The 23,998-nt window shown below is 39.4% G+C and overlaps 1 protein-coding gene across 6 annotated transcripts in view; it reads right to left on the reverse strand.

Annotated features, from left to right (window-relative positions):
* PCGF3 (polycomb group ring finger 3) overlaps positions 1-23,728 on the reverse strand; it is a 56,303-nt gene extending 32,575 nt beyond the window's left edge. For 5 of the 6 annotated variants that reach the window (XM_048290959.1, XM_048290958.1, XM_048290956.1 and 2 more), the window contains exon 1: positions 23,562-23,645. The gene's annotated coding sequence lies outside the window, so the exon portion shown is untranslated. Of the gene's footprint in view, positions 1-23,561 lie in introns of all 6 variants that reach the window. The other variant, XM_048290960.1, reaches the window with a different exon arrangement.
* Positions 23,729-23,998: the final 270 nt, after the last annotated feature.

Below are 23,998 nucleotides of genomic sequence, written 5' to 3' on the forward strand. Positions count from 1 at the left end.
AGAAGTTCTCCCCAAGCCTCCTTCTCTCCAGATTAAACAACCTCAGTTCCCTCAGCTCCTCTTCATAGGATTTGTGCTCTAGACCCTTCCCCAGCAGCTCTGTTGCCCTTCTCTGAATTTGCTCCAGTACCTCAATGTTCTTTTTGAAGTGAGGGGCCCAGAACTGGACACAGAACTCACGGTGTGGCCTCAGTGCTGAGTACAGGGGGACAATCCCTGCCATGGTCCTGGTGGCCACACTATTGCTGATACAGGCCAGGATGGCATGGCCTTCTTGGCCACCTGGGCACATTGCTGGCTGTGTCAACCAGCACCCCCAGGTTCTTTTCTGTTGAAAAGCTTTCCAGACACTCTGCTGTCTCCAGCCTGTAGCACTGCATGGAGTTGTTGTGACCCAAGGGCAGGACATTGCATTGGGCCTTGCTGAGTCTCATACCACTGCCTCAGCCCATCACTCTAGCCTGTCTGGATACCCCTGTAGAGCCTTCCTGCCCTCCAGGAGATCAACACTCCCACCCAGTTTGGTGTCATCTGCAGGCTGACTGAAGGGGCACTTGATCCCCTGGTACAGGTTGTTGATAAAAACATTAAATAGAACTGGCCCCAATACTAAACCCTTGGGAACAATACCTGTTATAATGACTAATGGCCAGCTGGATTTAATTCCATTTCCCACCAGTCTCTAGGCTTGGCCATCCATCCAGCTTTTTACCCAGCAAAGAGTGCACTTATTCAAGCTATGAGCAGCCAGTTGCTCCAGAATACTGTGGGAAATGGTGCCAAAAGCTCTACTAAGTCCATATAAACAAGATGAGCCTTTCCCTCATTCACTAAGGAGGTCACCTTGTCACTGAAGGAGATCAGGTCAGTCAATCAAGATTAAAAACTAGGTCAAACAAGGCCTATATAAAAGTTATCAGAATGCACCAACCTTTCATGAAGTGACTAGAAAGAAAATCCCCATGCCTTCCTACTGCAAGCTAGCATCAACACCTATTTTGTTTTAACATATCTCAGTACTTGGGGAGGACAAGGTGGGTGGGGATGCTGGGACATTTCACTGTTCCTTAATAAATCAGGAACTTTCTTTAGCAGGTATAACTCTATAAGCAGATGCAGGAGAGTTACAGATTTCTTCCCAGTATCTCGTATTATTGCATGCTTGTGTCAGAGGTACTGCTTCCAAGAACACTGCCTACAGAACACATTCACAAAGTCTGAGAACACAACTAAACAAAAGGGAAGGTGGTAGGAGAAGAACACTGGGCCAGTACTAAAGCTCTAGACTACCACATTTTTCTCCCTGAAATACTCCCCAAGTCTAAGTTTATTTGTTTCAAGCACAGGTTAGACAAAATCACAAAAAGGGAAAAAAAGACTCAAAAAAACCAACCAAGGACAAAAAACCCACTTTATTTTGCACACAGCAAGTGAAAGCATCCTTGAGACAGACATATTAGAATTTCTAATTTATATGAGAGCATTACTATTGCCACAAGAATACTGGAGAAAAATTTTTAAAAATCAAAGCTTATGATCCTAGTTTTAAAGTGATTATGTGAACTGGTAACTGAAAAGGCTGTTTAGTTTTTCTTGATTTGGTTTTTTTCATCTCTAGTCTTGGTTCTGGAACTAAACAAATGAGTGAAATGGTTTTAGCTCCCTCCTTGCAACCACCTGGCAACCAAATAAGCTCTATCTGAATACTTCTGTAGTAAAATTTCCTATACATAGTAAGTATAAACTTGATCTTCAGTATTGCTACCCAGAGCCTGATTCAGTGATAAGCTTTATGCTAAACATATTTTTAGGCTAGAAATTCTTACTCTTCACTAGCCAATTCACATTTCACATTCATGATCAAAAGACAAAAAGCTGCAAGTCAACCAAAGCACAAATAATAGGACCTTTAGCCAACTGATTTGAAATTAAGTTTGCCATGTTATTTTAGAGAACTTGGACCATGATTAATGGTAATGTCAGCTATCAGGTAATAACAAAACAAAGAAGTCTTCCATATCACACCACTTTCATGAAAACATCTTTGAAAATAACCATGCAGTATTTATTTCTTTAATCTATTACACTCAAGAGAACTTGTCTCTTTTCTTGAGGAGACTTGACTAACTGGTTAAAGAGAAACTACCTGGGGTGTATGCACACCATTAACTAAGAGTTGCATTAAGGTGGCTTAAATATTCACCCCAAAGCAAAACACATTCACTTTTACACAGATTTCATTCATTTCAATGTAAAGTAAAAGACAGCACTGATGATAAATGACATGTAAAAATTGACACAAATGTTTGAGATAAAGTAGAAGCAATAATCAGGGCACAGTAGCATTAAATCTACCCATCTACTCTTTATTCACGTATTTTCACATGTTTTCTTTTATGGTACAATGAGAGGCTGATCTATCTGGTACTTCTCCTTTAAACACCCGTTTCTGTCCAGAGAAAATTAAATAGGCTCTGCAGTAAATTGTCAAAACCACAAAGATGTTCAAAATTTCTGTCTTACATGTCATTAGTAAAAGGCATCATGAAGAAAAGAAGGATTTCATTAAGGCAGGAGAAACAGCAATGAAGTTGAAGTCTAAGTGACTGAGTGACTCAAAACTGGGTCCCACACCCCTTCACACAAATTTTGATAACATTTTCTGTCATTTCAATTTGAAGAGTGAAATGAGGAACATAAAACACCACCTCCTCCCAGCTGTCACAGGAATTAACTTTCTTAGAAAATTCACAAGACATAAGTACTATTAAAATGTTAAATAAATTAAAAATAAATTTAACACTCCCCCCCACAGAAAACCATCACCACAAACAACAACAACAACAAGAACCATTCAATCTCAGTTTTCCAAGTATCTTAAAAATCTCATTTACCTAGACATGTGTTTAATACCACGGTTGAACACAATGACATTTTGATACAAGGTTTTATTTCAATCTTTTTTCCTATACATTGCTTAGATTTGGAGCCTTTATTAAAATTAATTTACCACATTAGACTCCTGAACAGTCAAGCAACTGCCTGTCAAATTTTAGCTAAAAATGGTTTCAAAATTGATCCATCAATATGTTTGCAGCCAAAGAGATAAACAAATACTGAAATCATCAAAGTTAGTGTTCTTCAAATTTTCACCTGACAACAGACGCTTATAAAGCACTAAATTAAGGAAGATATATTGAAAATCAAGTAAGTAACTGTTATTTCTCTGATAAAATCAACTAAAGACAATAAACACCTATTTGTCAGAAAAATGGCAAGACTAGAGAGTTGCTATACAAAGTATTTAACTCTACTTTAAAAACATATCTACATCTTCACCTACCGACAGCATAATAGAACGCTTCACAGAAGAAAGACATAATCCCTGCACCGTTTCACATTTAATTTTCAATAAATATTGAGTTTCATTTGATTTATCGTAGATTTGAATGCATAGATGCCAAGACTTAGCAGTCTAAAAACCCCCCAGCGACAGATGGACAGTGCCTTCCGTCCAAACATGTGAAAGCACAAGCTTCAAACATTATTTACTGCAGCCATAATCAGATAGAGACTAACCCAGAACCTATCATGGGCCAACTTAAATAGCCAGTCTGCCCTAAGTGCAATGTTGTAAGCCGCTAGTACCGCATCTTCTGAAATAATGTTCAATTCTAGATGAACACATTAAGGAAGAATGGCATGAAACTGGACCAAGTATCAGAACACAGTATGAATTAAAAAAACCCTATGTTTTTCCTATATTCAGCTATCACATCCTGATCTAAGACAGCTGTATGACTGTTACTTACAAGACAAGGGAAAAACAGAAAGAGTTCTTTAAATTAAAGATACACTGTAAAGAAACCACATGTGCAAACTATCTAAGGACTATGTTTAGGTGGGCTTTAGAAAAATGTTCCTAAACATCTGTAATACTCCTAATACTTCAGATAATGTAGAAATGTAATCAGGCACCTTGTTTGTTTACTTAAAGACAGTGGGAGATGGTGGAGATAAAAGTGAAGTTAGCTTAATGATCCAGACAGTGTTTCAAGCTTTTACAGTTTCTCTAAGATGGTGCCTCTGATACAGCAAGGTCACAGCAAACTCAGGAAAATGACAATAAATGTTTTTTTCTTCTCAGTATGCCAGCTGCAGAAAACCAAATGCAAATGATGTCATACCCTCAACTCTGACTTGCAGCACAACCATTATTAAACCCCTCTCATAAAGACCACCTGTAACGTCTCAAAATCTTTACTATAGAAGCCCACTACAGAGTTTTGCTGCAGGACTATGTCATGAGGAAAGAAAATGAAAGTGCATTTAAAATGTACAAATGGGAATTCAACAGAGCAGAGAAATTAAGCACCCCACTTCTCTACAGGAAGCTGGAGACAGATTTTGGTATTAGCTGCCTTCAGCTCTAAAGGTAAAAGCAAACACAGTGCAAAGAAATTCAAGACTAAGGTTTTCCTGACGTCAAGCAATGATGATTAAAAATTGCCTTATATTAATATGTATAAAACACCAATACTAAATCAGAGCTGGCATTTTAAAAGGTTCTGTTTAGGAAGAAGAGCAGTAAGAGTGAAAAATAAGAGAATGGCAGATTTTTAAAGTAAGGAACATGTACATACACACTAAATGCAACAACCTGGCCTACTTACTTGATTGCTTCCCACCTACCATCACAACTGTCAGCCCCAGTGTGTTATTCCCCATATCCTTCCTCCTCCACTTTTTCCACTGCCTCAACATTTCTTAGAGTCAGACAAGGGATAAATATGTATTACATCCACCCAAGACACACTGGAAGTATTATTATGGAAGAGATCACATTCCCATAATTCATCAATAGGAAGCTTTTCAAGTGGCAACAGATGGTAGGCACTTCTTATCAGAAATAAAACATGATAATAAACATAAAGTAATACATTATATGAGATTTTTTATAGGTACTTTCAGTTTTCTTTCAATCAGAGTATTAACTTAAAAAGCTACAGTAAGTGCAGTTACAGTGCTTTAACTTAAGCTTGTAAGTTACAATACAAATTTCACTGTAGAATTGTCTTATCTTAAAATCAATATTCAAAATTTACTGAAACTAATCCAAAGACTGCTGCTGTTACAACAGAAAAAGGATTAAAAAAAAAAAAAAGAAGAAGAAGAGCAAGAAGAGCTGACTACTGGAAAAAAACATTCATCCTAGAGAAAGAAACATTAATTATAAAGACCATGTGTTCCTGTAGCTAGCCAAAAATGTACAAAACACAAGATTAATCCAGTTCTCAGAGTACTTTCAGAATGGCTAATTTTTTCCCATTATTTTATTGCAGTGTATTAGGATACTAGGGTTTGGAGTTTTGTTTGTTTGTTAATATAGTGGTTCACTATTTTGTCTCCAAATAGTCATCTCAAAAGCAGCATGCTACAGTGTTCCTAAATTGTATTGGTCTTACGTATTAATATCATAAAGCTAATCTGTAAACCTCAATAAAGGGAAAAAAAGGTTATTAAACTCTTCAAGGTTTCCAGAATGACATTTAAAATGGCAGTAAGCATACTACCACAAAAATACAGGGATATTTAGCACTGTGAATTCCTGTAATTTAGACATGCTTTTCCCACATCAACATTTTCTTCATCAGGCACTAGGAGGCACATGGCTAACTAGCCAAATTTCAGATGCAAGATATTGAACTGCATTAGCAAGAGACCCTAATCACTGGGATCAGAATTCCAAGCTTTTGAACTGAATTTCAGCATCTTGGGAGGAAAAGTGTCTGGCAAAAGATCTGCAATGAGCAGCAGTGTATCTGGAGACTCAGACTGAGAACACACAAGGTAGCCCTACTGCAACAGCACAAAAACTTTAAAGTTTTGTTGTACCTGCAGTGACAGCTACTAAGGGAAGTGGGATTCTTTCACTTTTAGCTCCAGCCTTCCGAGCCATTCACTCCTTTTAACTTCTGAGAGAAGTAATGTAGTGGCCAGAGCACGAGTCAGCAGCACAGAAGGAGAGGGAAAGAAAGGGCAAGACAGAAAGGTTTTGAAAACAACAAAACACCTTTAAAACATGGTGTCTTGTACTGGTTTTGGCTGCTGTGCTTGCACTCAGTATCACTGAAATTAGGGATGTGTACTTAACTATAATGTCAGTTATTACACTATTAAGCCCATTTAGAAATAGGATGAAATTTTATTGCCGAGAAGTTTATGCCCTTCTTTTACACACCCCAATAGACTGAGTACCATCTCCAGGAAAAAAGGTATTAAATATAAAGAGCCATAGGACAAAGAATTATTCTTCGTAACTTTTGCACTCATCTGTTAATAGGGAGGGCATGGTTTTTAAAACTCACTTGACTTTCACATGCAAACACCTACAGTTTGTATTTCAGCCCAGCCAGTACCCTGCCCTCCACAGAAACCACTTTGACACAGTTGCTTTCACTAACAGCAAGCATTCAATGTATCTATCTGAAATCACGTAACAGTAATGTAAGCCAGTTCCATTTCATTCTGGTAGGGTTTAGGCAGCTGCAGCATAAACAGAGAACTACAGCAACAGAAAATGAGGAAACACTGCCTCAGAGCAGATGTTTCACATGGTAACAGAAAACCTAAGAGAGTCTGATGCATTTGTAATATAATCCAACTAAAAAACATGATTTGATGGTCTCAAAGTTCTAAAGTATTGCAGTTATTTTTTGTTTTTATTTTGGTGGATTTTTTAAAATCAAATTCACTTACTGCTGTATTTGTGGTTTATAATAATACCTGCATGTGCACCAAGTCCTACTAGTAAGGTATACATTTAAAATACAATTTAGTTAATGAAACTTTGCTTAGAAAAGCTTTTATAAATTACATTGTCAGTAAAATTCCTTGCAAGAAAAATATTTTGCTGCATTTTACATTAGAAAACATGTTTTCTTAACTGACATCTAGCTTGTCTTGATTAGCAGAACTTTAGAATCTCATCACTATATTGTTCAAAGCACCTCCTAATAGAGTCACATTAAAACAGCATCTTCCAGAAAGGTGGTTTCAAAGCTTAGGAATGCTTTGGGAATGACTCAAATTTGTAGATGGTCTTCTGCTGGACTGCTTAATTAACTTACCCACAAGAAGGTTAACAAGAGAACTTGAGAATACTCAAGCAAAGAGGAGGTACTGCACGGTGAAAACTGAATTTTGTTTGGCAGCAACACACCACTAGCTTGGCTCCACAGTCTGTGAAACCACTTCCTTCAAAACTCTTAATTTAAGTGCTTTCCAGACCCTTCTTCCAATTACAACCTGGTTAATTGTTCAGACCATGAGATGCTCATAACAAGGTCTTGACACAGTCCTAAGAACAAAGTAACAAATACAAGGACACAGAAGAGTATTTGTACAACAACAGATAAATAAACCTCTGCAAGACAGCTTGAATAAAAACATCTGTCTGGCCAGATTTTATCCTACTAAACATTTTCCAACTTCTGACAAAGAGTCACTGATTTAATTACATTCAAACTACGCTTTACATTCTGCTATTTCCTTTTTTAGTGCTGAGGGCACAAGATCATTTCCAATCAACATGCATTTACAAGCATGGATAAAAATGGGAAGCAATCTTAAGAGTGTCAAAGTTCTTAAAGTCTTAAAATACTATGAAAGCAAAGCATTATTGCAGAAGTGAACTCATTTTCTGTAATGAACACACTATGACCTTCTCTAAATAAAATCTGGCTCATTATCAGAAATCAAAATCACTGCTAGAGGCAGGAGGCTTTTGAAGACTACTCTGGATTGCTATCCCAGATCAAGTCTTGACAAAATGTTATGGATGCTTTTGTCATACACTGGAAGATTATGTTCCAACATCCTCCTTGTTGAGAATTTAGAGTCATTTAAAAAGCACTTTTTTTCACACAGACCAGGAGACCAAGAGATCCCTGGCTTCCAGTAATTAAAACTGAGATCAAAACCAGCCCTGAATCTCATGAAGAAAAAAATCTTCAGTGAGATTTTACTACCTGATCTCACATCACTTTTTTGAATGTTTAATATCCATGCACTTCAGAGAAAGTAATTTAAGGTCTTAACCACAGCTGAAACAGACTGTAATGTTCATTATGAAGACCTCTGCAGAACAGATGGGCAACTCACAACAACAAATGACTTGCAGTTGTCATTTGAACTGATGGTGTACATTTGAACTGATTGCCCTGACTCCATCCAGACAAGAAAACCACGGCTTGAAAGGTTTACTGCAAAGAAGCAAGAAGCCTTATGGACCTGTGCCATCAACTCCTCAAAATCTTTAAGCTTTGGTGATCTTTGCCTTTCTCCTTCCACTTAAACATGTATGTTTCGACTTCTGTTGTTGAGAAATCCAAACCATACAATAAAACCATCTAGTTACATAAATGCAATTTTACAACCCCAGAAATTAACCACTTATTAACAAAGACAAGAAAAATGTGTATCCCTAGTAAGTAACTGTACGATAACCTGAGTGCTAGGATTTTTACATCTTTCATCTGAGGTGGTCACAGACCTCTATCAGAAACAACTCTATCAACTGTTTCTGAAAAAGAGAGGGTGAATCTTCATATAATTGTCATAAGACAATTCCTCTTGATTTTTATTAAAAGGCTGCTAAAAATTCAGGTTTTCAGTCACCTGATTCCACTTAGTGGTCCAGGTACACCGGCAGAACAGTAAAAGAGTGGCTGTTAAAATGGAAATCTGTAGTGAGAGGCCAGAAGCTACCAGCAGGTAAGAAGTAGAAGGTGCTACAATTCAGCTGAAGGCACGTTTTACCAGCAATCACTTTTTCACATTCCCATGTAGATTAAGCCCAGATAGCAGCACTTGGCAGTTAATTAATCAAACAAAGATCTGAAAGGGCCTGAGAAACTACATATCCTTTGGTTAAAAAAATCTTGTGACTAAAGCTTTCAACTTCATTGATCTGTCCAATGATTGCCTCTGTGCTGCTGCAACAGAAGACAAGCAAATGTTGCTAGAATTGCCTCATAACCTTCAAGTGGTTAGCAGGTATTCTGGATTCTTTCTGGATTCAAATCTACAGCCAGTAACTTACATAACATTAGCTATCTACATACCATACAATTCAAATGATAAAGGAGCCTTGCAAAATCGTTCTTTTGTTCCTGAAAGCCTAGGAGGACTTTAAGATGCACTCTGTTCACACACTTCTCCCATTATTCTGACATTCAGCTCTTTCAGATATAAACTGCAGCAATGATACAACACAGTCTCCTTTGAACTCTTGCTGCTGCAGCTTTCTTAACCCAGACACAATTCTCACGATGTGAAAACAAACCTGATAGTTTGCATTATTTATTTCATACTAAATATTATAGCAGAATTTTAACCAATAGAGCACAGAAGCTATTTTTCTTTCCACCTACAGATGTTCAGTCCTCCATTTCTTTCAGCCTTTAATTCCCTCAATTCTTAACTTGAAGACTTGAAACTTCAGTTTTCAAAATATTTTCCACCTTTTGTCCTCTCTCAGAACAAATATAATTGCTAAAGTGACATCATGCTCAGTATATTAAGTGGGAGGGAAGAAAGAGGAAGAAAGGAAACATTTGGCGTGATGACGTTTGTCTTCCCAAGTGACAGTTACACGTGATGGGGCCCTGTTCCTGGAGATGGCTGAACAACTGCCCATGGGAAGTGGTGAATTTGTTTTCTCGTTTTCTTTGCTTTTGTGCACAGCTTTTGCTTTCCCTATTAAAGTGTCATTATCTCAACCCATGAGTTTTTTTAGAGCATGCCCTTCCGATTCCCTCCCCCATTCCGCTCTGGGGGGTCGGCTGAGTGGCTGCTCAGGGCAGTCCTTTTTTGCACCTGACATGGGACACAAAGGGTTCCAGATAATGACACATTCCACTGGGATCTATCAGACTGAATACATAGCTGTTAGTGCTGTTTCGCTGGTGAACAGCAGCCTCCTGTGCTTGCCATGGGGCTTGCTTTCCTGACATGTGTTAAGAGCCTAGTGCTTGCTGGTGCTCACTTTTCGCTTTCATTGCTTTCTGTACTGCTGTGCTGTTCCTCGCCTTACTGAACTGTGCCTGGGAACACTTTCGTAACACCATGTCAGTGTGCCTGGGCTGGCAAATGGCCAGGGTAGTGCTGCTGTTTTCAGTGCTTCTCTGCTGACAGGCTGAACTTCGGTCTGAAGCTGAGTTGAAGAGACTGTGAGGTGTGAACGCTTCCATGATGGAGGAGAGATCCACCTGCAGCCCACGTAAAAGCCCCTGCTAGAGCAGGTGAATGCCTTAAGGAGGCTGCGACCCTGTGACAAGCCCATGCTGGAGCAGGTTTGCTGGCAGGACCTCCACAGGCGACCCACACTGGATCAGTTTATGAACAGCTGCAGCTCTTGGCAAGGACCCACATTGGACAAGTTCAAGGAGAACTGTCTCCCATTGGTGAGGCCCCACACTGGAGTAGGGGAAGCAGAGATTGCCTTGCAGCCTGTGGTGAAGAACATGGTGAAGCAGGCTGTGTCCTTGCAGCCTGGGGAGGACTACAATGCAGACTACACTAATGGTGGAGTATAACAGGAAACCCTTGCTGCAGCTAGGCTGGGGACAAGAAGAGGAGTTCATTGCAATATTCAACCCTATAAATCCAAAAGGACCAGGTGTGGAGATTATCATGGATATAGCATTAAATTACTATAATCCATTATTTGAGTTGTACGTTACAGGAATAAATATAACAGGAACTACTCAAACCAATAGAGGAGAAGCCTTACAAGAAGTCCAAGCACAGCAGTGACACAATCTGAGCTGGCTTTGGTGCCCAGTAATTCCATGTAACACACCACCTCTCCCATCTGGAGTGACTACCATAACAGATGTAGCCCAAAGTCATGGAGTAAATGAACTCAAAGGATATTTTATGGACATTTTTCAGGAGTGGTCCACAGACGAAGGGAATGACATCTGGGTATTTTATCAAAGGGTGGGAAGGGGAATGGTGGTTGATGAGCTTGTATTGAACAGTGTGAGACCTGAGCATGATGTAAATGGTATGGAATAACAGGTGGAATCTGCTGGTTTTGGATAGGGCAGAGCTAGTTCTCTTGACAGTGGCTAGTATGGGGCTGTGTTTTGGATGTGTGCTGAACAGTGTTGATAATACAGGGATCTACTTGGCTGCTGTCTGGGGTTAAACCACAAGAGGATTTTGTGTGTGATTTACAAAGACTGGAAGATTTCGCCTTGTTAAATATATGCTAGAATACACTATTAAAAGCTTCCCTTTTTTAACAAGGAGACACACAAATAATTTCAATGATACATTAACCCATTAACAGTTGGGATAAAGCCACACTTGTCAGTCACTGCAAGCAAATAATATACCAGGAAAAAATCATCACTTATTAGTGAGTGTGCACTTGTCATGAAGCAGCATCCTCTCCTACTCTAGCAGACCCTTCTTCAGTGTCAACCCCACAGGGCTTGAACTGCACACATTTCTCATGGTCAAGTCTTTCATTCAAGTACCACTCACGACGTGACGAACATCCCTTGAAAGACAGCAGACAGCCAGTAGTGAAGGTCCAAAAGCCATTTCCATCAGCCTGCAACTGAGCAGCAGAACTGTCCAAAAAATGTGAGACACTATTCCTCAGCTGTGCAAAAACCCCTTAGGCCCATCTGTGTTCTGCAGAATCAAGGGCAATGAATAAGCACTTGTCAACCCTACAAAGACAGGGAAAAACCAGCAACCTGGACAAATCAAATCTAGCAGAACTCTCCTTTTCTCTCTTTGTACCTATGCCAATTGCACTCAAGTAAAAGCCTTCAGTATAAACAGCCTAAAAGGAAGGCTGACATTAGACTAACAAAAGCATGTAGGCTTGGAGTAGAAGGAATTGTTGAGAGGAATTAGGAAAGAAATGGACACATTAACAGGTAATAGAAAGGAAAGTGAAAAATAGTAGTTTGAACAAAAGAGGACTATAAAGACCAGGCAAAAAACCTCTACACTCATGCAATAAGCACAAAACCACATTCTTCCAATACAGTAAAACTCTAGCTATTAAGCTCTGAGCTGATTTTGACATGCTGAACATACCACTTTTACCATATTAAATCGAACAGGAATATTAAGAGCAGCCCTAAACTACTAACCCAGCCATCTCAGGAGGTTTTTTTTTAAACCTTTCCAACCTTCCAGCAATTAGGTTCTGCTGTATCCATTGGAACCAGCACTCAGCACAGAGATTTGAAAGTATCTTCCACCAGAACACAGAAGACACTCATAACTAGATTTCATCAGCCATGTCTCTCACATTTCACATGTTTCTGAATTTGTCTTACTATGTTTGTACTTGGGATCGGTTCCATTATATGAAGGAAAGATTCCGCTCATGCTTGTGGCAGGCTTAATGAAATAATTACAGAGACATGAGTGTGGCATCTCTGAAATTTCTTTACATTGCTATGTGTGATCATGTAAAACAACTACTACACTTCCAAGTCTGAACGATTTCAGCAATGAGGATGACTCCACTTTCCAGCTCAAAATATTCTCAGCAGGATAAGAGTGTTTGAAAACTTACACTTGTAGAAAGAATTATACCTTTAAAGCCCTCACATTCTATTTATTTTCATTTCTTTGTCGTCGTTAGATCTGGTGTTCTGCATGCATGTAGGAATGAAGGGAAGAAGTTAAATGTCTAGCAACAGAAAAAGATGCATTATCTTCCACCATGAAATGACACTTCACAGAAAAAGTATCTGCCGTTATCAAAACTTTTTCTGTTTTGCTGGGTTTTGGTTCAAGGTTTGTTGATTGTTTTGTTTCAGGTTGTTGGTTGGTTTGCGGGTTTTGGGTTTGTTTTTATATTTCACTGTCAATGTTGCAGAAAGAAAAGATTTGTGAAGTTTAACTGTTAAGATTTTTTTTCATTGCATAATCTAATATTGTGTCACAGCTCAAGAAAACCTGATAGTACATACGGAATATCAATCATTCCAAACTTTGCATCAAAGTCATTATTAACAGATAGTTCTTCAAACTCTAACCAAAAAGGAGAGCAACACCATTATACCATCACTATCTTGTCTTTCAGTGTCAGTGAAGAACACTGCCTACAGTGGACAACAAAAGCATGAGAGGCTTCAGCACTTACATTTGAATTCTTTGCTGTGACCTAATCACTGCCGTGGTGTGACATTTGCTGGTTTATCTAAAATGGAGAAAATTTGCTTGGCAGCATGCAGGAGATGAAAGGTCTAAATTACTAAAGCAACAAAATCTCACCATGAGGCTAGTTTCACTTGTGCAAGAGCCTAGACAAACTCACTTCTGCAGCTTTAGAAACTACTGATTGGTACTGTTCACTCCCCTTGCCAGAGATGGCCACCTGGAAGCAAAACTTTCTTACACATCAGGTGCTTATTTTAACAGATACTAGCACAAATTACTGATGAAAGCAACTTTATGGCAGTACAGGCTTAATGCAGTGGAAGAGCAAGGAGAAACTCTTCAGGAAAAAAGGCAGGTGTAAGGAGAGCTACATCCACCAAACTGCGTGACAGACAGAATGTGCTGTTTTAACAGCATACATTATTAAGATCTGTCAAAATGATAGTCTGTATTTCCTTCCTCATGTTCAGTAAGAGTTATATTTTAATCAGGAAGGAGTAGCCAAGGAAACACTTGTTAAATTGCCAAATACCAGCTGCTTAACTGAATGAAGTATGTGGTTACCAGTTTCTCTTACAAGCACCTGCTGCAACACTAACAAAAGACTCACATACTCCAGCTAGCAGAAGTTTCCCTTTTCAGCCTTGCCTATAGTCATTTTGCTGAACGGAAGCCTGTCTCTCTGAACTCACAAATACAGAAAACAAATACTTGACCAGTGCAAAAGTTAAACTGCTCTTCCCTATCCAGTCCTGGTAATGGTACCCTACAGTCTCTGGAATAGTTTAATTTTAGTCCAAAAAAGAGTTGACTGTTTTGCACTTAGATCTTTCCACAAAACTCCTCAGAATCCCTTAAAACAAGACACTGATGTCAACTTTTATAGGTAATGGGAAATTGTAAGTGAAAATAAAGAAGTTGGAACAGATACTGAACAACCAGCCAGCTCTTGCCAACTTCAAGTAAAAAGGACAGCACTAACAGACAGGTGAAACAAAGTGATAGACTTAATAAAAAATAAAATCTGCAAAAGAATGGAAAAGTAATTCCACTTTCCTTTTTTTGTTTGGTTGGGTTTTTTGCTTTGTTTTTTTTTTTTTTTTGTAAAGGAGACACTTATGTGGAAGACTAGTATGAAAGAAGACAAATAATTGCTAAACGGATTTTGTGCTGTGAGGAGTCATGACAGCATTTCACATGGACATAATGATTCTGTGATATACTGATAAACTTTCCTAATCCACAGTTTAAGATCAGAAAGCAGCAAATTACAAAGCAGTGGCAACTCATTGATGAGCCACAGCTTTTTATAATTATCTTTTATTCATTCTGGATGAAAAGGTATCCATCATTAGCAATATCATTGAACTTACAGAATTGATAATTAGCATTCAAAGAGATAGCCATTACCAACCAAAACTTTTCAGCTGCACATCGACAGAAGTTGTTCAAAAACTGCAGAAAGAAACCACTCTCTGAAAAGGCTCAGCTTAAACAGTCTGACAGTCCATGCAAGGAATAAGTAAATAAACACAATCTCTGCTACTTATCATAATAATTGTATTCCAGATAGACTTTTAAACTACCCCCAGGAATTTTTTAAAGCAAAATCATTTTCATAGACCCCTATTGCTTCCTACAACAAATTTTAAATGCTACAAGAAATTTCAAATGTATGTATGACATGCAGTAAAAAGAGAAGAAAATCTTTCTGTGCTAGTTACTAACTACTGCAGCCTGCTACTAGTATCTGTAGGCTTGAATTTGGTCCTTCTCTGCAACTACCAAGAGACCTTCTTTTGGTGACTGAACTATGCCATAAGAGATAACCAAAATAACTTAACTTACCAACTTTATCAAATATGTAATAGTTTTTTAATAGATGGCATATACACTGACACTTGTCTCCCTCCATTCTTCAGAACACAACATTCATCAACACAACAAACATACAACAAACCAGTAAAAGTTTGGCTGACAAGATCAGAAAGGACCATGTCTCCCAGCGATCTCCACACAGCAAATCCTAGGCATCTGAAAGAATTCTTGTTCTCAGGATTTACCGTATGTAGATCTCTTCACACTAGAAAGAATTAATTTCAGAGGAAAATGAAAATAAAAGTTCATTCCTTTGGTTTTGGATTAAAGTTGGGAGGAAAGAGCTGAATTTGGGGTTTTTTTTCCATTTGAATGCTAAAATTGTCGAATTCTGCAGATGGTGATAATGGATGAGTAAGTCGAAAAAAAGGTTACTTACCATGGGAAGCCATAAATGGCTAAGGAATCTGGGGGAGAAGCAAAAGCAGCTCATTTTTCCCTTGTCTTCACTCTTACAGTGAATATATCTTATGATAACATCAGGCCTAATAATGGAATCTACAGAAGGGGACTCCAGAAACTTTTCACATATACTCTAGATTTCCCATTCTAAAGATTAAAAAAAAAAAAAAATCTATGACACTTTCCAAACACCTCCATAAATTCAATTCATTGCCAACTAATGCTTGTGACTGAAGAACAAATGCTCTGACAGAGCAGTGGCTTTGGAAGTGTACATCAAGTTCCACTATGAAAGTAATTTGACCCATTTAGTGAAGTAATGGAGAGAGGAACTGAAGCATGGGGACAGGATGTACTTTCTCTTCCCTAAGGGAAGCCACAAAAATACTGCATTTGAAGACCGTAATCAATTTATATATTTGATCACAGAATAGCTTATATACAGAATTAGTCCTACAATTATTTTCAACCCATGACATTGATAAATTCAGTAAATTAGAAAAAAAGGCCATGGTAAAATACATCTTTATCCAAAAAAAAAAAAAAAAGAAAAGCCAAACCCACCAAAACCAATGGGAAACAAAACAAGATATTATCCTCCCTGTATCTGCAAAACTTTGCCCAAATTCAAGCCATTTTTAGTCATAAAATCATAAATCACACAACCCAAGAGCTATTATTGTCTGAGCAAAATAACCTTACATAATCTGAATAACTGTTAGAGAATAGAGCAGACAAATTTAGATAAACAATTTCCAGTGGCAATATCTAAGATTATCCCTAAAATGTTATATTAAAAATGACTACAACTAATGCAGTACTTTTTACACCTATGTATTTCCAAGATAATGAAATGAAACCTTCAAGTGCCAAGATTCACTTAATACCACATGGATCAATGTGCAGGCTGCTTCTGGTGACTTTTATCAAAGCTTGAAAGACTCTCACAAGCAAGAAGGTGAACTGAAGAAAACTGCTCCACCCAGACTCCTTTTTATTTGGTCCAGTGCCATTTACACTACACCTGATACAAGCCTATACAAGTCTAGGCTACTTTTCCTGTGGCCAATGGTCAAAGAAAGAATGACAAAATGAGTATTTTACTAATACAAACACAAGTCTTCTGAAATTGTTGCAGAATAACCTGATCTTGGGAGGGATTTCTACCTCCTTCTAGTCAATCAAGAAAGGGAAGTACAAGACCAGAAAATCAAAATTAATAAATTGGTATGCAAATAAATGACTTACTCTGGTGCTACCAAGCATAACACTACTATTAACAAGTATATTTGTTATTAAAAAGCATTTCAATTAAACTCATCCTACTCAATAATAGTTAGATTGAAACTTTTGGTAAAATATGTTATTACCACAGCACTTCAATCACAGAAAAGGTATATATGGATTTTTCAAGGGAAAAGAGAAAAATATTGGGCACCTGCAATTTGTCTGAGAACAGTATAAGCATAAATAAGAGAATTTTCTTTTGCCAATATTTTAATTAAAAATCTGTAAAGTAATCACCATCTTATGGCAACCCAATACAAAAAGCATGGTCTTAAAGCATAAATTGATTTAAGATGGAAGTCTACTTTGCAATTAGTTTAAGGAAACTGCTACAGGAAAAGATAGTTTAATCATTTATTTCATTCAACAAACTAAATAAATCTATGCAAATGTTACTAAAAAAGGTGTTTATCACTAAGACCATGGATTTCACTCAAGAGTGTAATTTTTTCCTACACTTTCCATGCCAAAAAACTTTTCCACAAGTGCAGCCTTTTGCACAGGGCAAGAGCAATTTGCCCATGTGGATGAGCAACTTCAAGTGAGCATTTAACAAGTTATGCTTGCTTTTTCCTAAAAAAGGATCAGTAAAGCTTAAAAAACAGACAGTAAACTACCAACCAGTACAATGCTAAAGCGAGAAAGATTAATCACTTGCTGTAGCACTGCAGCTGGGGGGCTTTCCTAAGTACAGACAGAAGCCATCAGGCAAGCACTGTACCCTGGTGTGGGGCCCAGACCTCAGAGGAAAGGAGTAACTCACAGATGGAAAGAAAAACATTTCAAGTATTAAGAAGACTGGTTTGAATACAGTGTGTTAGCACTTTCTTAAAGTTATGAAATAACTTATAACAGATACAGATTTAACTGAAATAACAGATACAGATTTAACAGAAGTTACACTCTGAAATATAAATAATTTGATGTAGGAACAGGGGTACATACACTTTCAGCACAGTGCATGATTAGGTACTTAAACAGCACGTAAAAAATTCCCTTACCTCTTCCTATTTTGAATCCTGAAATTAATATTTGAGTCCTTGTGTCTAGAACATAATTTATATATTAGGAAAAAAAAGGTAAATAAAACAAAATCCAGTTATTATCATAATGAAAAAGTAAGAAATACAATCATCTGAAATGCAGGAGTTAAGATCCCAGACTGTTTTGATGTTAATGCCAAGGCACAGCTCAAGCTTCCAAATGTATCCATATCCAAATGATTTTTGGGAAAAGTCACTCTGAAGGAACAAAGGATGGTCCTACGTTGAATAAAAAAAAAAAACCAAAAATCCTGTTCCTCAAATCTGTTCTACTGATCGCCACTGCTTAGCACAACAAATCATTTTTTATCATAAAAACATTTTGCCTAGTCAGTTAAAATAAAATCAGCAATGTCCCTTAACTAAGTAATCAACTGACCTATGGCTTTTATTATGCCAATCTGTGTACTCAATAGCTCAAATGCAACAGGAAGTGTCAGATATAATTATTCGTAAAGAATTTATAATTTAGCCAGCTGTACTGTATCTTTCAGCTTGTTCTTTCAGGTGACAACCTAGAAAAAACTGTACAGCACAACACATTACCTGAAAACTCATTAAACACTGCACTGACAAATTTGCATGAAAAAACGATATTTATGATTACAAACGCTATATTGTTTGCATGCATATTGCAAAAGAATAACAAAGATGACCTGTAGTAGCATAACATCACCATAATTCACACAAAATTTGCATTATATATAAAAATAGTGATGTATGCTGTCTGGTTATGTAGAGAGAAAAAAACCTTCTTAAATAAAAGTGAAAAGCTTCACAAGACAGCCATTTGCAAGTTAGCAGATAACATGCAACTCATTCTGTTAACTAAAAAATTAACTTTTTCTCTCTTAGTTACACAGATACTACACAGCATTTTCTCATTGACACCAAACATAAGTAGGATGCTTTCTGTCTTAAAATGAACTCAGGCTATTCATAAAGCAACAGTTTCCAGCAATAAGGACAGTCTCAGAATCAAACAAGAAGGATCCTTACTGCTGCCAGAACACAGGCCTTTTTAATGTAGACGAAGTTCTAAGTTACTGTGAGTTAAAAATTCAGAATAAAAAATAGTTATATCTTAAGATCATCTGAAACAAATGTTTGTAGGGAGAATAAGTCTTCTCTATGCCACTCTGCAGAGATGAAAAATAATGTCAGAACTAAGTTCTTCTACTGGCAACAAAACTACAAAAACGACTGATTTTCACTCTTGCTTGTTTCTTCCTTACAATCCCTACATTATCATAATGTCACCACACATACTTTGATTTGCTCCAGTTCTCACCCCCACCCCCTCAACAATTTCCCCCACTGGCTCCATCAACTTATAATTGTGATTTGAAAGAGGCAGTCATAATTGTGAGAACAATAATTTTCTGGCACAAAGAACAAGTAACTTGAGCTCACCAGAGCTCGTCATTCCCCCTACTTCTAATGATCTGTACCACCCCCTACTTTTGAAAAGTATGTGTTGTGTTTGTCAAAGGAATAAAGAGACCCTTAAGTTCCTACATATAGTTTGAAGTTCCTAGTCTAAAGTACTGTTTCTGATTAAGGAGAAAAAAGAAAAGGCGGGGGGGGGGGGGGGAGGGGGAGAAAATAGTGTAATTGAAGAACTCACTGCTGGTTTATTTGTTCTTACAATGCTGGCTCTCTGGTATGATTGCAAGACTTCAGGTCTCTACAAACTTCAGTCAAACTTTCAGCAGAACATAGGGCTTTCAGTCCAATTAGCTCCCGCCACACTGAGTATTTCAATTTCATATTCTGTTGAATTAAGTATAGATGCACTTATTCAGTAGAATTAACTTGAGAAAAGCTAATTTTAAGTCAGTCAATGAGATAGCATCACCAGCAGCGACTGAGGTTAACTGTGGGGGTGAGCACTAGATCAAGCTGCACAGGGGGGTTCCCAAGCTCAGGGATTCCTGAGCAACAGCTCAGAGCTGCACCCAGACCTGGAAGCCTTGGCAAGCCAATCAAGCTGGGGGATGAATAGATGGAGAGCAGCCCTGTGAGAAGGCCTTGGGGTGCTGGGGGATGAGAGGCTGGACATGGCCCAGCCATGGGCACTCACAGCCCAGAGAGCCAAACGTGCCCTGGGCTGCATCCAAAGCAGCGTGGGCAGCAGGGGAGGGAGGGGATTCTGCCCCTCTGCTCTGCTCTGGTGAGACCCCACCTGGAACACTGCATCCAGCTCTGGGGTCCCGGCACAGGAAGGACAGGGACCTGTTGGAGTGAGTCTGGAAGCAGGCCATCAAGATGTTTAGAGGGATGGAGCAGCTCTCCTACAAGGAAAGGCTGAGAGAAGGCTTGGGGGTGACCTAACAGCAGCCTTCCAGTACCTGAAGGGAGCCTACAAGAGAGATTTTTTTGCAAGAGCATGTACTGACAGGACAAGAGGGAATGGCTTCAAAGTGAAAGACAGGAGGTTTAGATTAGATATTACAATGAAGTCCTTTGATGTAAGGGTGGTGAGGCATTGGAACAGGTTGCCCAGTGAAGCTGTGGATGCCCCATCCCTAGAAGTGTTCAAGGTCAGTTTGGATACAGCTCTGAGCAACTGGGTCTAGTGGGGGTCCACAGCAGGGAAGTTGGAACAAAAAGATCTTTAAGGTCCCTTCCAAACCAAACATCCTATGATTCTATGAATTTCAATAAAAGCAGTTTTCTCTAGGCTCTTCAGAGCAATTATAAAACAAACCACTATTTATAATGTTTCTTCAGTTAGCAATGAAACTGTGTTACATACCACAATAGAGAAGATTGCTTCTAACACAGAATAACCTGCTTTTTTTTCCTCTCTCTTGTACAATATACAAGACTTTCACATACTAGCTAAACTTCCAGTCTAATATAACAAGCTTGTATATTAAAAAGGGAGGTGTAAGGAATACAAAACTACTTCAAGACAGAGCTTCCAAATAAGTCTTGTGTAAGCTAAAAGATGTAGGCAGCTTCTGCCTGGCTTCTAACCTACTGCAGTCAAACTGCCCTGAGAAGGTTTTCCTCCACATTTCCTTTAAACATGAGAGCAAACCTAACCTAGCAAATTAGAGAAGTTTCAATCATCATTAAACATCTTTAGTAGCACTGAGAAAAAGAGACCAGAGTTCAGATTAATAAACTCTCAGGAATGCCGAGAGTCTTAAATCAACGGCATCTCCAAACACTACTATCAAAACAAGCTTCCACTTAGTAAGTACTAAGTTACTACACACATGCCAAACAACAATAGCTCCAAAGCAAAAAAGTAGAGAAAATGTTTCTTTTATAAAATACAAGATGTCCTTACACTTTCTTGTAAACTAGTATCGTAACTTAAGACAGTAGTTGTAAAGTGAGACGCTATAAACATGCATGCTTTTCAAAACACCATGTATACATCTACTTTGCAGCTTAGAGCTTAGTAGCTCCACTTAAGAGTTTCAATGGAAATGCTTCAACTTCTTCTCACAATGTTGCCCAGAGAGTTCAGGAATTTAATCTAGAATTATATCAGTCCTGGGAGTTCATTACATGACAAAAGCTAAAAAGGCCACGCCACCTAGATTAAACGGCCATATGGGAAAAAAGAAATGAAAGCTATTAAAGTAAGTGTAGAATGGTTCTTGACGAGAAAACTTACCTGTATCTCAAATATAAAGCTTTGAGATGACCTCCTCTAAATCACATAAGCAGACAGGAGATGTAAGAGCAGGACAGCTGCAGTGACTGAAAGCTGTACTTTACAGTCTTTTAGTAGCAGAAATCTTTCATACCATAGTAATTAATTTCTGCCATTCCTGGCATTAGTATTAGGCTAGGATAATTACAAACTCTTAAGTCGACTTTATTACAACATTTACAAGTGTTCAGTCTTGATTTTCTATGGTGACAGCAGAGTAACAAGATCAAAACAGCCAGATCAGCCTGCAGAAAGAAATCCAGTAGATTTTCCTCAAAAAGTGGCTTATGAAATGTTTTATTTCTGAGTTTTCTGTCACAGTACACCTATACATCTCTAGACAGTCACCTGACCCTCTTCTAATGCATCCTATGTGTTTTCACTAAGTACCTTTAGTTCTGCACAGCTTCTGTATTCCCTTAAACACATTATAAAATGTCACAAGTATAGCTTCAAAAGAAATAGTAAAGCTACTGAAAGGGCACAAAGTTTCTGTTTTTATTCACCTTGTTACCAAAGAATTTTTATGAATTGCAGAGCACCTTTTTGAGATACATGATGAGTATCACAGTTGAGATTCTCATCTGATTTGCCCCTAAAAGAATGAACACAAAAATTCACAAGTATCCTACCCAAAAATAACCAATAATAATTTTTAAACAGTACACTATCTGGTACTAAAAAGACTCATTACAACATACCTAATATATGCTTAATTGTCCATTCTGTATAAACAAAACCAATCTAGAATGAAGGACACATATATGGGATGCTCCTTAAAGGCTCATCTCAATTTTTTTGTTTGCTTTAATTCAAAGCTTTTCATCCACAAACTTAATTCTTTGGTGAAACTCTGGAAGAAAATATGCAGTATTATTTCGAAAAATACCAAATAAAATATTTTCAGAACATTCCAGAGCATGTAGGGGTAATAAACCAGAATTTCTTGAACTGGTTTCTCAGAGGCATTCATTTCATACAGAAAGCAGGAAGGGTCTAAACTGACTCGACAGAAAGCTGGCACAAACAGTTTTGTAACCAAAAAAAAAAAAAAAAAAAAAAGAAAAAAAAAGAAAAAAAAGGAGAAAATGCAAGTATGTGAAGTAGCAAGAAAACATCCAAGCATTTGATAACCCACAGTAATCAAACCTCCTTTGAGCCTTATTAACTTCGGGATATGCAAAACTTTCCACAGAGATCATTTTTAGCACTTTTCAGGCTAAAAGTGACCAACTTAAAAGGCCAAATGTGACAACACCACAACTTACTAGAACTCAGTGGTTTAGAAAACTTTCTAAATTCCTTAATACCAAATACATATATGTGTATATATATGTGTGCGTGCATATATGTATATTTGTTCTTAGACTTTAAAACAATTCAAGCCGCTATACCTTACCTATGAGTATCAATTCATTTCCTATTTGTCACGACTTCACATCCCAGATACACAGCACTGGAGCCACATACCTGCACGGCTGAAGTCGCACACCCAAGGGACGTGTCCCCCCTATCTCCAGCTTACTGGAAACGCCATCTTCACCCCTCCACTCAAAGAGACCCTTTCTCCTCAAGCCGTGGAGTTCTGTCCCCTGCCCAGGCCCCTGCACAGAACCGGCAACTCCTCCCGAGGGTAGGAACGGGTGGGGCGGGAGGTGCCCGGGTTTCCTTGCCCCCAGCAGCCAAGAGCCACCTTCCCCGGCGGTGGGCAAACGCAGCAGGACCGGGACAGACGCTCCCCCGGCCCACGGGGACTCCCTGACAGTTCCGGGAGAGGAACCCCACAGAACCCCGACCCCGCCTGTGACCACCCCGCTGCCGCCCCGAAAGTTCAAGCGCGGCCCCCCCTCACCCTCGGCCCGCTCCTCCGCAGCCCCCCAACCCGTGGGGGTGGAGAAGACCCTCGCCCCGCACCCCCACACCCCTTCCTCTCATCCCGCAGCCCTCACCGCAAATACCCCGCAGACGGGCGGGGGGGCGGCGGGCCCGCCCCGCCCCCGAGCCCCTCGGCTGCCCTCCAGCCCCTCGGCGGGGCAAGGCCGGGACCCCCACGCCCCCCACCCCAGCCCCGCACTGACCTGACGGGGGGGGCGCGGCCGCCGCTCGGGGCCACAGCGGGGGCTCCCCGCACCGCCGCCGACCCTCCGCTCCCCGGCCCGTCCTTCTCCGGGCGCCACCGCAGGGCAGAGAGCAGAGGAGTCGGAAACGCGAGGCGGAGGGAAACACCGGCCCCGCTTCCCCTTCCCGAGAAAATTTTAAAAAGAAAAAACGGGGATTTAAAGGGCTCGGCCCGGAGTTTAAAACAAAGAGGCGGAAATAGCCGAGTGCGGCCCGAGCGGAGCCGAGCGGGGGCGCCGCGCTCGCGGCGCATGCGCGCGGGGCGCTCACCCGGGCACGGCGCCGGCCGCCCCCTCTTTCCCTCCCCCGGGCAGCGGGGCCGGCGGAAGGGGGTCCTGCAGCCCCCGCCAGGCCTGGGCCCAAGCCATGTCCCGGTCACAGAACCTCAGAGTATGCT

The sequence above is a fragment of the Corvus hawaiiensis genome, chromosome Z (genome assembly GCF_020740725.1).
Source record: "Corvus hawaiiensis isolate bCorHaw1 chromosome Z, bCorHaw1.pri.cur, whole genome shotgun sequence".
NCBI classification, from domain to species: domain Eukaryota; kingdom Metazoa; phylum Chordata; class Aves; order Passeriformes; family Corvidae; genus Corvus; species Corvus hawaiiensis.